Here is a 16,493-nt window from a genome sequence, read left to right as displayed (position 1 = left end):
TTGGCATTAAAGTGATGCTGGCCTCATAGAATGAGTGTAAGTCCCTCCTCTTCTACGTTTTGGAAAACTTTAAGGGGGATGGGTATTAGGTCTTCACTAAATGTTTGATAAAATTCAGCATTGAAGCCATGTGGTCCAGGGATTTTGTTCTTAGGTAGTTTGTTGATTACAAATTAAATTTCGTTGCTGGTAATTGGTCTGTTCAGATTTTCTGTTTCTCCCTGGGTCAGCCTTGCTAGGTTGTATTTTTATAGAAAGTTGTCCATTTCTTCTAGGGTATGCAGTTTGTCAGCATATCATTTTTCATAGTATTCTCTAATAATTTTTTTTCCTGTGGCATCTGTAGTGATTTTTCATTTCTCATTTCTGATTTTGTTTATGCATGTAGACACTCTTTTTCTTGATAAGTCTGGCTAGGGTTTTATTTATTTTATTTTCTCAATGAACCAGCTCCTGCTTTCATTGATTTCTGTTGTTTTATTTTTCTCAGTTTTATTTTTTCTGCTCAAATCTTTATTATGTCCCTCCTCCTTCTGACTTTGGGCCTCAGGTTTTCTTCTTTTCTAGTTTCATTAATTGTGAGTTTAGACTGTTCATATGGGATTGTTGTTGTCTCCTGAGGTAGGCCTGTATTGCAATATTCTTCCCTCTTAGCATGGCCTTTGCTGCATCCCACAGATATTGCAGTGTTGAATTATTGTTGTCATTAGTTTCCATAAATTGCGTGTTCTCGGTTTTTACTTGGTCATTGATCCATTGGTTTTTTAGGAGCATGTTTTTAAGCCTCCATGTGTTTGTGGGCTTTTTCATTTTCTTTGCATAATATACTTCTTGTTTCATACCTTTGTGGTCTGAGGAGCTGGTTGGTACAATTTCCATCTTTTTGAATTTACTGAGGCTTTTTTTGTGGCCTAGTATATGATCTTTTCTTGAAAATGTTCCATGTGCACTTGAGAAGAATGTGTATCCTGCCATTTTGGGTGTAGAGTTCTGTAGATGTCTGTAAGGTCCATCTGTTCTAGGGTGTCGTTCAGGGCTTCTGTGTCCTTCCTTATTTTCTGTCTGGTTGATCTGTCCTTTGAGTGGTGTGTTGAAGTCTCCTAAAATGAACGCATTGCATTCTATTTCCCCCTTTAATTCTGTTAGTTCTTGTTTCACATATGTTGGTGCTCCCTCCTGTGTTGGATGCATGGATATTTATAATGGTTATATCCACTCTTTGGACTGACCCCTTTATCATTATGTCCTGTCCTTCCTTGTCTCTTGTTACTTTCTTTGTTTTGAAGTCTATTTTGTCTGATACAGGTACTGCAACACCTGTGTTTTTCTCCCTATTGTTTGCATGAAATATCTTTTTCCATCCCTTCACTTTGGGTCTTTGTATGTCTTTGGGTTTGAAGTGAGTCTCTTGTAGGCAGCATATAGATGGGTCTTGCTTTTTTAGCCACTGTGCAGTTCTGTCTTTTGGTTGTTGCATTCAGTCCATTTAGATTTAGGGTAATTATTGATAGATATATACTTACTGCCATTGTAGGCTTTGGATATGTGGTTACCAAAGGTTTAAGGGCAGGAGGGCCTGCCACATGTCCTTAGGGGGCGAGCCATGCGGCCAGCCGCCTGGGCTTGCTGGTCTGTGCAAAATTCCAAGCAGGCAGTTCGATAAGTTAGAAAACACATGAGGGTGGAGGGGAGGGTGGGGCACGCGGGGCCCACGAGCCACCTCCCTTTGGCCAATCAGCAGCTGCAGCGGGCACCTGTGGGGGTGCACTTTCTCCCCTGCACCGGGAGGGGAGGAAAACAAAAGCAGCGTCTCCTCAGCTGCAGTCGGACTCCTCGCGAGGCGTGGCATGGACCGGGTGCTCTTGCTGCAGGGCCGCTGAAGGCATTCCGACGGGAATTGCCATGCTGACAATTTGGCCGCTGCCGCCGCGGCTGCCATACCCTTCAAAGCCTGCACCCCCCCACCATTAATGGGCCATTCTGCGAGCACGTGAGGGCCCTAAGCCATGGGTAGGTTGCAGCCCCTCAATATGGCCCACGGGGCTCCCTTTCCCACCCCGAGCGGCTGTGGCGGCTGCGCTGCTGAGTCCGCGCAGTGCCCGAGAGCCCTGACAGGACGTGGGGTGTTGCTGCGGGCGGCCGACTCCAAAGTTGAGCAGCCTGGCGGCGCAGGTGGTGGCCGCTCATGACGCTCCAGCTACACCTTCTCCAGGCGCTGGTTTAAGGTAGGCGGGGCGTGGGCGCGGGGACCCCTGAGGTGCAGGCAGGTGGGCTGTGTGTTTAGTGGGATGTGGGCCCCAGGCAGCAGGTTCTGTGACTGCTGCTGTTTTGTTCCTTCAGTTTTTCTTTGCTGTTATACTTCACAAATGAGGGAAATCATTAGGTACTTGTCTGTCACTGCCTGGCTTATTTCACTGAGCATAATGCCCTCTATCACCATCCATGTTGTTGAAATTGATAGGGTTTGTTTATTTCTTATGGCTGAGTAGTATTCCATTGCGTAAATGTACTACCTCTCCTTTATCCATTCATCTACTGATGGACACTTAGGTTGCTTCCATATCTCGGCTCCTGTAAATAGTGCTGCAGTACACATAGCGGTGCATGTCTTTTTGAATGTGAGAGGTTGTTTCTTTGGGTGGATCCCTGGGAGTGGAATTCCCAGGTCAAATGGTATTTCTATTTTGAGTTTTTTGAGGAACCGCCATACTGCTTTCCACAGTAGTTGAACTACTTTACATTCCCCCCAGCAGTGTAAGAGGTTTCCCTTTTCTCCACATCCTCTCCAGCATTTGTTGTTCCTAGTCTTTTTGATGTTGATCATCCTAATTGGTATGAGATGATATATCATTGTGGTTTTAATTTGATTTTCCCTGATAATTAGTGAGGTGGAGCATCTTTTCATGTGCCTGTTGACCATCTGAATTTCTTCTTTGGAGAAGTGTCTGTTCGGATACTTAGCCCAAATTTTAACTGTATTATTTGCTTTTTGTTTGTTGAGATGCATGAGCTCTTCATATGTTTTGGATGTCAACCCCTTATCGGATATGTCATTTATGAGTATATTCTCCCATAGTGTAGGATGTCTTTTTTTTCTTCTGATGGTATCCTTTGCTGTACAGAAGCTTCTTAGTTTGATATAGTCCCACTTGTTCATTTTTGCTTTTGTTCCCTTGCCTGGGGAGATATGTTCATGAAGAAATTGCTCATGTTTATGTCTAAGAGATTTTAGCCTGTGCTTTTTCCCAAGAGTTTTATGGATTCATGACTTACATTCAGGACTTTTTAAAATCCATTTTGAGTTTATTATTGTATATGGGGTTATACAATAATCCAGTTTCATTCTCTTACATGTAGTTGTCCAGTTTTGCCAACACCAGCTGTTGAAGAGGCGGTCATTTCCCCATTGTGTATTCATGGCTCCTTTATCGTATATTAATTGACCATATATGCTTGGGTTAATATCTGGAATCTCAATTCTGTACCCCTGGTCTGTGGGTCTGTTCTTGTGGCAGTACTATATTGTCTTGATTACTGTGGCTTTGTAGGAGAGCTTGAAGTTGGGAAGGGAAGTCCCCCCTGCTTTTTTCTTTCTTCTCAGTATTGCTTTGGCTAGTTTGGGTCTTTGTGGTTCCATATGAATTGTTGAACTATTTGTTCCAGTTCATTGAGGAATGCTGTTGGTATTTTGAATGCAATTGCATTGAATCTGTAGATTGTTTTAGGCAGGATGGTCATTTTAACAATACTAATTCTTCCTACCCAAGAGTATGGGATGAGTTTCTATTTATTAGTGTCCTCTTTAATTTCTCTGAAGACTGTCTTAGTTTTCAGGGCACCGGTCATTCACTTCCTTGGTTAGATTTATTCGTAGGTATTTTATTATTTTTTATGCAATTGTGAACAGAATTGTTTTCCTGATTTCTCTTTCTGCTAGTTCATCGTTAGTGCATAGGAAAGCAACAGATTTCTGTGTATTAATTTTGTCTCCTGCAACTTTGTTGAATTCACATATTAGTTCTAGTAGTTTTGGAGTGGATACTTTAGGGTTTTTTATGTACAATATCATGTCATCTGTAAACAGGTAGAGTTTAACTTCTTCCTTGCCAATCTGGATGCCTTTTATTTCTTTGTGTTGTCTGATTGCCATGGCTAGGACCTCCAGAACTATGTGGAATAAAAGTGGGGAGAGTGGGCTTCCTTGTCTTGTTCCCAATCTTAGAGGAAATGCTTTCAGCTTCTCACTGTGAAGTATGTTGTTGGCTGTGGGATTGTCCTAAATGGCCTTCATTATGTTGAGGTACTAGCCCTCTTTACCCATTTTGTTGAGAGTTTTTATCATGAATGAATGTTGAATTTTGTCGAATGTTTTTTAAGCATCTATGGACATGATCATGCGGTTTTTGACCTCCTTTTTGTTGATGTGGTGAATGATGTTGATGGATTTTCTAATACTGTACCATCCTTGCATCCCTGGAATAAATCCTACTTGTTCACGACGGATGATCTTTTTGATGTGTTTTTCAATTCGGTTTGCTAATCTTTTGTTTTGTATTTCTGCATCTGTGTTCATCAGGGATGTTGGTCTTTTCTTTTTTTGTGGTGTCTTCGCCTGTTTTTTGGTATTAGGGTGATGCTGGCCTCATAGAATGAGTTTGGAAGTATCCTTTCCTCTTCTACTTTGTGGAAAAGTTTCAGGAGGACGGGTATTAGATTTTCACTAAATGTTTGACTAAAGTCAGCGGTGAAGCCATGTGGTTCAGGTCTTTTGTTCTTAGGTAATTTTTGGATTACTAGTTCAATTTGGTTGCTAGTAATTGGTCTGTTCAGATTTTCTATTCTTTCTGGGTTAGCTTTGGAAGGTTGCATTTTTCTAGAAAGTTGTCCATTACTTCTGGGTTATCCAGTTTGTTACCATATAATTTTCCATAGTATTATCTAATAATTTTTTGTATTTCTGTGGTTTCCGTAGTGATTTTTCCTTTCTCTTTTCTGATTCTGTTTATGTGTGCAAGCTCTCCTTTTCTCTTGTTTGGTCTGGCTAGGGGTTTATCTACCTTGTTTATTTTGAAATAAACAAAGAACTTTCTCCTGCTTTCATTGATTCTTTGTACTGTTTCATTCTTCTTGATTTTATTGATTTCTGCTCTAATCTTTATTATGTTCCTCCTTCTGCTGATTGTGGGCCTCATTTGTTCTTTTTCTTGCTGTGATAATTGTGATCTTAGACTGTTCATATGGGATTGTTGTTCTTTCCTGAGGTAGGCCTTTATTGCAGTGTACTTCTCTCTTAGCACCTCCTTTTCAGTGTCCCACAGATTTTTGCATTGTTGAATTATTGTTGTCATTTATCTCGATATATTGCTTGATCTATGTTTTTATTTGGTCATTGATCTGTTGGTTATTTAGGAACATGTTGTTAAGCCTCCATGTGATGGTAGGATTTTTCATTTTATCTGCATAATTTATTTCTAGTTTCATACCCTTGTGGTGTGATAAGCTGCATCATTTTTGGGGGCTCGTCCGGGATAAGTTTGGAGGTGAGTATCAGCATCCAAGCCTGCCTTTTCTTTCACTGTCCTTATAGAAGGAAGCCGTCTGTGGCACACAACATTGGGCGCTCATCAACCACTTAAATGGGACTAGCCCGGCTGCCAATCTCAAAGTCTCTAGTGACAGGTTCCCGGCATCTCCCTCAGGGGATCCCCCATCTCCCTTGGGTGCCGGGAAAGTCACCTGAGTGGAGGCCAGGATTCCCCTTCAGAGGCATGTCCCTTGATGCGAGGGACTGAGGAAGGCTGTGGGCAACTGTGAGAGTCTAGGCTGCGGCTACACTTTAGCGGCTTCTCAAAGGCCCGTGTGTCTGGAATCAGACCCTGACAGCCCGACTGGGTGTCCATGAGGAGTGTCTCTCTTTCTGTCTCTCTTTGACTTCCAGCCTGATTCTTCAGGCCGCCCAGGCCTCTGAGTGAGGCAGGGGGCGTCCCTAATCTCTTCTAACATCATCAACATCACGGAACTTAATGCTCACCACCGCAAGGTAGGAGATGTACGCTTTGCTCTCATTCCTGACAAAATGCTGTACTTTTTATCTCATAAAAATGTGTCTCGTTCATTGAAGAATGCTGTTGCTATTTTGATGGGGATTGCATTGAATCTGTAGATTGCTGTAGGCAGGATGGCCATTTTGACAATATTAATTCTTCCTAGCCAAGAGCATGGGATGAGTTTCCATTTGTTAGTGTCCTCTTTAATTTCTCTAAAGAGTGTCTTGTAGTTTCTCAGCATATAGTAGGTCTTTCACTTCCTTGGTTAGGTTTATTCCTAGGTATTTTATTCTTGTTGATACATTTGTGAATAGAATTGTTTTCCTGATTTCAGCATCTGTCGTCTCATATACATAGAATGCAAAGAAAGCAAGAAAACAAAAAAAATTTGTTAGGATCTTAGAACTCTTAGAATTTACTCTGAACAACTTCCATACCTATCACACCCAGCAGTCTGGTATCCTCATACTGTACTTCTTGTAATTAAAAGTTTTGTATCTTCTGATCAGTACTTATTTCTTATAGTTGAATATCACGTTATTCCAATTTCCTCTCCTCTCCCCCTGTCTTTGGTAACACCAATTTGATCTCTTTTTCTATGAGTTTGTTTTTTTCTGTGTTTTTTTTTTAAGATTCCAAACATAAGTGAGATTATATAGTATTTGTCTTTCTCTGTGCACCTCATCTCACTTAGCATAAGTCCATTAGGTCCATGCATGTTGTAGCATAGCAGGATTTCCTCATTTTTATGGCATAATAGTAGTGTGTGTGTGTGGGTGTGTTCGTGTGTGTATACAACGTCTTTGTCCATTATCCATCTATGCAAGCTTAGGTCATTACCATGCCTTGGCTGTTGTAAATAGTGCTGCTATGAACATTGGGGGGCACATTGTCTTTTTGGGATATTGTTTTCATTTCCTTGAGCCCCTGATCACTGTATCCTTTTCAGGATGTCGTTTATGCTCTTGTCCCCTTAACCACCACTGGACAGGAGAGTGCCAAAAGGAGGGCTAAATGTATTTTTCCTGTAATGGAATTTCAGCTATTTCCTGTAGCTATGAAATAGCAGCCCTATCTCGTCCTAATGACCAGAGTCAATTACACCTGCCAGGAGAGTGACTCCTTTCCTTGTCTGCTATTTCCCTGGCACAAGAACTGTGAAGCGACCAGTTGGCAATCATAGCTTAAAGCTGAATGGGACTCCTGCTGTGTACTCCGGTAGGAGTATTCCCCCTTTCTGAACAAACACTTCAAGACTTGCAGAGTTGTGGAGACAAGCAGCACAAATTCCCAAGTGAGTTACTACAACTGAAGGCAGAAAATATCCATGCATACTTCTATCCTTGGTTTCAAGCTGATATATTCTACCTTTTGGGTACATAGCATCATAAAATGGTCATTGGATTAGGGCATTTGCATTCCACTGCATCCTTGAGATGCTGACCTCTCAGGGTATCATCTCCAAGCGTGTGACTTAGATACATCTTCAAAAAGCTATTTAATTGCTTTATGGGCCAGCAGCTTCTGGATGGTATGGTAGTGATAGAACCAGGGAGTCTTGTGGCTATGTGTCCATGATCTGTTAAGTGTGATGTGGAATCTCATGTCGGAATACTGAGTCTCTGAAGGTCTTCAGGTAGTGGCACTGATTGTACACACAAAGCCCCTGATGAGACCAGAGCCCTGGTTGACACTTGGCAGCACAGCCTGGTGAGACACTGGAACACAATGCCCAGTTAATCCACACCCAGACTTCTGACCTAGAGAAACTATGAGATAACAAATATGTGTTATTTTAAGCCACTAAATTTGTGGTAATTTGTAATGCAGCTTAGAAAACTGATATAGGCCCTGTGGACCAAAAAAAGCTTATCCAAATCTGGAACATCGTTTATGCTAGTTAAATGAATTGTTGCCCTTTTAGGGTAGAAGGGATCCATTGTAATCAATTGCTGACAAGTAGCTGGTTGATCTCTTCAAGAAATGGTGGCATATTGAGGGCTTAGTAGATCTCTGTTGTTTGCAGATTTAACATTTGGCAGTTCTAGTTACTGTAACAGCCTTGGTAAGTGGGATTTCATGCTGCTGGACGCATGCTCAGTTCCCGTTTCCAACACCATGACTATTCTGTTGATACATCCACTGCACCAGCCCGTGGATAAACAATGACAGGCTGGCTGATATCCACTGGCTTGTTATTCTATCTACTTGGTCATTTAGTACATGATAGGTGCTCTCTGGTGAGTATCAACATGTGATACAAATTTCTTCATGCTCTGTGACCATTCTCCTGTGTCTATATAAATTCCTTTTCTCCAAAACTCCTTGATCCCACCACCCTTCTACTCTTTCTCCTTCCAGGACCTTGATCAACCATTCAAGCAATTTGCTACTGTCCAAAAGTCCACATATTTTCTAACCTAGGGCCTCTTCCCTTTCCACGTGAAGTGAATGACCAGGTACACCCATTGGGAGAATCCCCCTCACTATAGGCTTTCAGGGCAGCACCCATGTGGGGATGTAGGTCAGAGCAGTCTGCTGTTAGCATGCACTCTCATACTGAGCCCTGAACCAAATGTGTCCTCTTTCTTGCTGATTAGCTAACCAAAGGGTCATTGCCATGGCCCTCCGTGTGAGCTGAGAGAGAAGCACTGATGCAGCAGTGGTCGGTTCCTGGGACAGTGGGCTGCTTGCCCAAGGTGCTTGATCATGTTCTCTGGCTCTGGCAGCTCCAGCTCAGAGATGTGGCACTTCCACCTTGCTATGGATCTTGGGGGTGCTCAGGGCAGGATGGGCATTTCTGTCCACTTAGCTGTGTGGTGTTCTAGGGTTGGAATCAGGCCCAGTAGAAAGCCAGGAATAATTTCTCAAATGTTGAAATGTTGTAAAATTTTCCACTGAGGAGCATTGGCCTTTCTTCAGAACTCATGAGTTCAGTGTTGTGATTCTCCTATTGTGATTTGCCATAAACTTCTAACCAGTTTCAGCTAGGCCCTGCAAAGGAACACATTCGGTTGGCGTTTGGGCCTTATGGATGTCCACTATAGGATTCCCACTCCCTGGATCTTTTGATCCCTTCTTCTACCATCATCCATGGCACTTTCTATTCCACTTTGTGTGAGCCATCACTTTCTTTAAAATTCAGAGTGCCATTAGATTCATATTAGCTCCTCCTCTTGGAGTCCTTAACAGAATGTTACAACCTATCACAGGATAATGTTCCCTTGTCAGTAAATTCTCTCCTTTCCAACTCTATGTTCTGCCCACTTTATTCATCACTTCAGGATCCAGTTTCCATACGTATTCTCCTGGGCTTCACAGGCACATATTGGCTACATTGTGCAGCAACTCAGGCCCAACACATCTCCGGCTGGAAGGTGCTATGCCTAAATCCTCATTGTGGTTTTGGTAACCAGAAGGGAAGTTGAGAGTAGAAACCGAGGGAAAGGGCACATCCACCCTTACTGAAGTGTCTGCATTCCTTCAAGTAAGGGAAGAGCATTAGCTTTCAATGGGGAAGAGTGGGCCACTTCTGCAGGCTCAGACAGGGAAATTTGTGGATTCAAGATTTTGAATCATATTGAGCCAGGGTCCCACTCCTTCCCAACCAGGCCCCAAACCTTGGCAGAGACAACGTGGAGTTAAAAACTCAGCCATCTCTAGAGATAGTCTTCTTGCATTATCAAATCCTGACTCAGATCCTCTTCTTTTTCACTTCCCAGCTGCAGGAGATGGCAGTCTCTTTGTATGCTGCCAAGGGGTCCTCTGGCTTTTATACTTCACCTCGATTTGGTAATTAATCACCCATCAACTTTTCATGTCTTCTCCAATGCATGGATAGCTTGCAGCAACAGCTATCCAATTCTATAGTCCTTTAATGATTTACTCTTAAACTCTCAAATGCCTGAGCTATTAACACCTTTCAAAGTACTCTTTTCTGCTGATATTCCATCACAATTCAGTATCAGTAAAGGTTTTAACAACTGCACCACTGCCACATCCCAGTGCTGCTGATACCTTACCTACCACCAGTTAGGTATAACCAGCCAGCAGATAATTAAACTCCAAAATCCCCTTTTAGAGCCTGCTTCCATAGGACCATCTCCAGTATCAACTGTCATAGATTGAGTTTCCTATAAACAGACTCTGAGACTAGGATTTGTGTACAAGGGGTTTAATGGGGAACACTTTCAGGTACATGATGTGTAAGAGAGTAAAAGTATCAGGACTTGTCAGAGAGATGTTGAACTGTGATGGGGTCACAACAGAAGCCTCAGCCAATCCCCCAGGGGGCTCTGAAGCTGGGTCAGTCATTGGGTTCAGGCTGGACCTGGAGAAAGGTTATAACTTTGGGAAAGATCACTTCCTTTGGCCAAGGTAATTCCTAGGGTCGCTCATGACAGTGAGCCAGTGACAAGGAACACTGTGGCCTAGGGGAGTGAGTGTGTCCATCCCAGCAGAAATCTGCTAGCATACAGCCACATTCAGTTCACCTGTCAACACAAGGTGAAGGAGACAGAGAGATACCAGGTGATCAACTAGAACTGTCAGTTCAACCATCAGTGTCAATTAGAACTAGCTGTTCTAATGTTGGAGAATGCAACTTCAGATAAATACTAAGCAACAAATGATTCTAAACCCTACCCTTTGAAAGTAATGCAAGCCCTGCTGGCAAAGAATACTCCTCCAAACTCACTCTTGCCCATCCCATAATTGGTGCAGCATGCTGTCTGCTTGAGGCATCCCTGCCCCTGCTGGGCAGAAGAACCAGCAGAACTGAGACCCCAACAGGCAGCCATGACAGTGGCTTCTCACTTACCAAATAATCAGGTCAGCTGTCTTGCATACATCTATATGTCTATCAATATAGCTGTATATGTATATATATATTTTACATACATCTCTCTATATATTTTCACCACCTTCATTCATCCTGTAAAGTTTCAGTCAGCACTGCAAGTAGAATTCAAAAACAAAACATTTAAAATAAGCCATGAAGTTCTAAAGAGATGAAAATACCTAGCACAATGCATGCTGTCTATAAAATACACAGTCATATTCCTTTGTAATAAATGCTTACTAATCAGTTCTGAGCTTCATAAAACAATAGGAGTAGAATGACAATGCTGTCATTTGTATATTCTCCTTCAGTTCTCTAACAGAAAGCTTTCTTTCCTCTGCCACCTCATTCCTGACAATGTTAATGATTCACTATAAAGCAGTTTCTGGGCTCTGATTTGTAACATTCAGACTGGTTAGATGGGAGGGCTCGGCAGGTTTCTGGGGAGTGTTTTGGATGCAGAAATGCCTTGAAGATAGCACTTTATTATATTTAGGACAAGTATGACATAACACTTCAAGGAAGAGGCCCCTATACATATTGAGAAGGGATTTCTATGGTTTAAGTGGGGAGGAGAAGGTTGGTTTAAAAGAATGCCTCTGTTTTTTGAGGCAACATAAAGATAGGAAGCAGAGAAATGGAGGCAGGAGACAGAAGGGTACATGCCTGCTTTGCCTATTCCTGTATAACTAGAATATTTATAATTCAAATACTTATCTTTAATAATTAAAAACTGAGGAATATTAAAGACAAAAGATAGAGAATATTATGTACACATGTGTAGGCATCACGCATTAAGTCCTCACCCTTGCAAAACGCAGCAAGAGGCAGCTTTAAAAGGAGGGTATAAAGTGAATATTTTTAAATGCCTTGAAAATGGAATTTCTAATTCACTCCAGTTCTGCCAGGAGTAATACCCTTACTTCTGATTTCTACACACACCATCAGTCACAGGAATAGGTACTAAAAATACCCAGTGTGGTGGCTTGACATCAGCACATCAACAATTAAGAAGTAGATACAGATATTTCAGGTTTTCAAAACCATAGTATTTTCCTCCTGGTTTTTGAAAACCTTGTATTTGCACAGGAAAAAGAAAAGTATTTTTCAATTGTTTTCACAGAATATTTAGCAGCACAGTCTATGTAAACTACCAGTTACAATGGAATGTAATAGTCTACCACCACCAGGAACTCTCTCTGATCTTCTGCCTCTTCTCAGACAGCAAAGAAACAAAGGAAAACAGCCCTTGCTGTGGATTGAGAAGAGTGTTTGAAAAGAGAAAGACCTCAACTGTGCCCCCCGGTATAATAAAGCTGTTGATTATAACCATGATCACAATGTAAATAGTGAAATAAAAATAAAAAATACATATATAACATAGGGAAGGAAACAAAAGGCCAACCGCATTTAAAGTCAAAAATAGAAAGAATAACCAAAAAAACATACTGTTCAATTTCAACCTAACAATTCTAAAGTGAGTGAAAAATAATGCAAACTAATGGAGCACAATTGTTTATATTACAGTAGCAGGAAAGCGGAATGCTTAGTGGCCAAAATGTGAACAAATTAAGATACTGGGTGAAATGGTCAGGTGTCATTGTCTTTGAAGGATGTGCCCTCTGTGGTAACAAGTTTATGAGTAATAGTTTCTACTCATGTCTAGAACAGACATGTTAATATTTATACCTTTGCTAGTTATGGCAAGGAAAAGATTAATGAAAAATAAAGTGTCCACATGTTTTTACCTCCTCACCACACCAAGTAATTCCTAGTTGAACATTAACTCAAACTGGTTATGCTGGAGGTGGAGAAGGGAGGAGGGGGACCCACAGCTCCTTCTGTGCATAGGAAGAATAGTGCCGACCAGTGGCTGGGCACTGATTATAGTTAGCAATGAAACTCAAAGTCACATTTAAGGCTCATTTTTAGAACTGGAGCTTGGGCTTGGCTGCTACAGTACTCGATGTGCTAATGATCTTAGGTAAGGCTTAGGTGAGGCATCTTTTACACCTGAGATGATGCCACTCCTGTGCTATGAAAAAAGCCAGGGGTACCCTGACCAAGAGCATTAGCATCAAACCCAATATTTGCCAAAAGGTATCATTTGCGGGGCCCCAACTGGGATTAACAGATCCAGAGAAAACAATGATTTTACTAAATACTAGATTTCAGGGGAGTAGGATAATAAATAAATCTCCTTCTTCATGTAGATTTTGTAAATTGAAAGGAATTCTGATTTCCCAAGAATCACTATACATTGTCCTGCTGAAGATGAGAAGGTTGAATGAAAACTCAAGAATCAGACTACCCTACATAGCTGCAAGATTGTGAAACTCAGCAGTTGTCCGTATCATCAAATACTTTTCCCGTGTTCACTCTGTCGGTAGCCTCACAGAGAGGGGCCCTTATCTACTTGCACTCGTGCTGTTTTATCTTACATCCTTATTAGCCTTCCACAAAGTGCAATCATAATTAAATTCTAAAGCCAACAATGAAGTTACCCGAATCACCGTCCACCTAGCTGCCAATGATGGTGGTAAGAATGACAATGTCGCTCTTCACTTCTTTAATTCTGATTTGGCAGAATTTAGCTCTCTGACCTCCTGCAGTTATCAGTACCACGGGCTGCTTAAAGGCTGTGCAGAAGCATTTCTGTTTTATTTGTTCTAAATTTACTGGTTATTAATTGCACAGTGTGACTTCCTCTTCTATTAGTTGGCAGATTTCACTCTAGCCTTCAAAAAGCTAAAGATTTCCATCAGGTTTCTTTCTATTTCTGTCTTTCCTGGACATCTTCCATTATTTGTACAATGTTCTGTTTCTTTCACCACCTTGTTACCCTTTTCTGACATTCAAGTTAGATGAGCATCCATGGCACTTATTTAATTATTTTGTGTTAATGAAGATTTGTGTTTTCTTAGCACCCTTTCTCATTTTCTCACAAATTTCGAGAGAAACTGCCTTTTTGTTGCAAAGGTTATATAGTGAACTGTTTTCATGTTGTTGAGTAATATAAAGTTTTACCTGGTATTTTTCTCATTCACATAAATTGAGACATAGAGAATGACCTCTGCTATGCTTAGAAAGACAGTGGCAGGGTAAATGCATGCAGCCTAGGGGTCACTGTAATTTCCTCCATTGTTCTCATGCAGTCAAGAACCTCCTACTCATGGACCAGATCTTATAACATACAGGGAAAACAGTTCATTTATAGCTGTTTCAATTGATATCAGAACTTGGGATTTTTGTCTATTGGATCAGGAAATTTAGGTGTCAACTCAGAGTCTCAACAGTTTTCTGTATATGAATGTATGAATTTATAAATTGGACTTTCTTTGAGGAATTCCAGGCTCCAGAAGTTTTGTAGCATCTTGGTTCTTTTTGAGCAGCTGCACCTAACTGACTGTCTTCCAAAAAGACCACTTCTGCTCCAGCCAGCAGCAACCCTCAGCCCAATCTAAAAGAGCATACCATTCCCGGTCACATTTCAAGTGCTCCACTTCATCTATTTACCTGTCCACACTCCATCCACAAAGGCTTTAGGGAGGCATTTGTACAAGAACTATTTCATAAGAATGGACTGAGAACTAGAGACCAGATAAAAGATTGCAGAAAAGCATGAGTAGCAGGTGTTCTAAATCGGATACTCAAAAATTTAAATATTGCAAATAGGAAAGTCAAGCCAACACTTTATAAGGTAGAGAAAGCCCTTATTTGTTGGAATATCATGAGAATTGAGACAGAAGAGGAGGGAAGATTAAAGGCAGCAAAGGACCAGAGGGTAACTGAGCGACTGAGTTCCTACAGGGCTTCACTAGACACCTGGCACTTATTTCTGGAAGAGCCTACCTTTGCCCCAAGAACTCCCTCTAAGACTTCTTAGAACCAGGCACCTCTGAAGCTCAATATGGAACACTGATAGCAGTGAATTTCATGTTAAAACATTCCTTTCAGATATTCTTATTTAACAAATGAAACAGGCACAGGCCACATACTCCATGTGCATATATGCCATTAATATTGCAAGAATCAGGCAAAATAGTAGGAAGGTCTCAGTGCCTCCTACCGTGCATGTCCTTCAAATTGGATTAGCAGAGTCATCTTCCTGTGAAAGGATTGCATGTAAGTGGTTTTGTGTTTCCAAATTCATTTATATCTGATATTTCATGTTACTCTCACTGTGTCATAGAGTTGGGTTACTATTTTATCCCCAGTTTCTGCAAAACTGAATGGGAGGGACGGTGGCCTGAAGGGGACTAAGGCGAAAGAAAGTTTGTGATACACCTAAGGTGATAAAGAAGGCACCAGGTTCTCCAGAAGAGGATGCCCTATCCTCTCCTCTTCTTTACCCTGAATGATTCCTTATTCTAAGGACTTTATTCCAAATAGCATCATTTAGCAAGAAAAAATGGCATAAATATGCCATCTTCTTTCTAAAACATACCATGAAGACTATTTAATAGATTGCTATAAGCAGCTTCTTAAAGTTCCCAGAATTTCTGCTGGAAACAAATAAAAATTATAGACATTGGTAATATTCTGTCACATTAGGATTATTCTCAAATGGACTGATAGGCTATAAATAATAAGCGACTGTTAGTAATACATCATTAAATTGGGGACAGTGGGGTTTTGAAGAAATAGGGTTGGGACCAATGCTAAATGAAATGTCCAAATTAATGCCCTAATGGGAAAGCAAACAGCTGTGAACATACCAAAGTAGAAAGGCCTGCAAGCACAAAGGAAGATCATAGGTGGAAAATTTTTAATGGAACGAGATTTAATTTAGATAAATCTGTAATAACTTGCTCATGGGAAAGTAATTCCTATCTCAGTAATAACAAGCAAGATTCTTCTAAAAGAACAGTAAAGTAGAAAAAGGATTGAGTGTAATGGCTAACCTTTTCTGAGCATTTACAATGAATCATTGAGGAAATGTTGTAAGTTAAAACCAAACCTTCAGAATTCTGCCATTTTTAATGAACTATAAATTTTAGTTCCAAACTACTGTTGTTTTATGTTCACCAGTTTAATAACATAAATTGCTGCCCTAGTGTCCCCATCTATGACGTCAAATCATCTGATAAATAGTTCCACCTTTCTGTGATGCCTGGGGTTCAGAAACAAAGATTCCCTAAGGTTGATAAGATAAGTTCTTTCAAGAGTCCAAACAACCCATTGCACTTAAAATACTCCACTTTGAAACAGAAAACAAAGACCTATAAACTGGTTCCCAGGGAGAGAAGTCTGGTTTCAGCTCTGGTAGCATCAATCACAAATACATGGCAGATGTAAGATTGTAACCTTGGAAGCAGCTGGTAATGGTTTTTTCTTTTTAGCATTCCAGTACAGTTCACAAAAGATGCTCAATAATTTATTACACAGTCAAGTCAAAATCCAGAAAATTTGATCAGATTATTTGGCCATTTTTGAAAAGAATTGAAAATGAAACCTTAGCAGTATGCCATGTGCCAAGAAACCCGTATCTTCCCTCCTTGTACACAGAGCCATTTATTGATTTATTATGCCAGCCTGGCCTCAGTTTCTGCCCACAGTGGAGACACAAGTATTAAAATTGAAGAAGAGCTACAACTGGCAGTAAA

Source organism: Manis pentadactyla, chromosome 6 (assembly GCF_030020395.1).
Source record: "Manis pentadactyla isolate mManPen7 chromosome 6, mManPen7.hap1, whole genome shotgun sequence".
In the NCBI taxonomy this organism is placed as follows: domain Eukaryota; kingdom Metazoa; phylum Chordata; class Mammalia; order Pholidota; family Manidae; genus Manis; species Manis pentadactyla.
Note: the sequence above shows the minus strand (reverse complement) of the source record.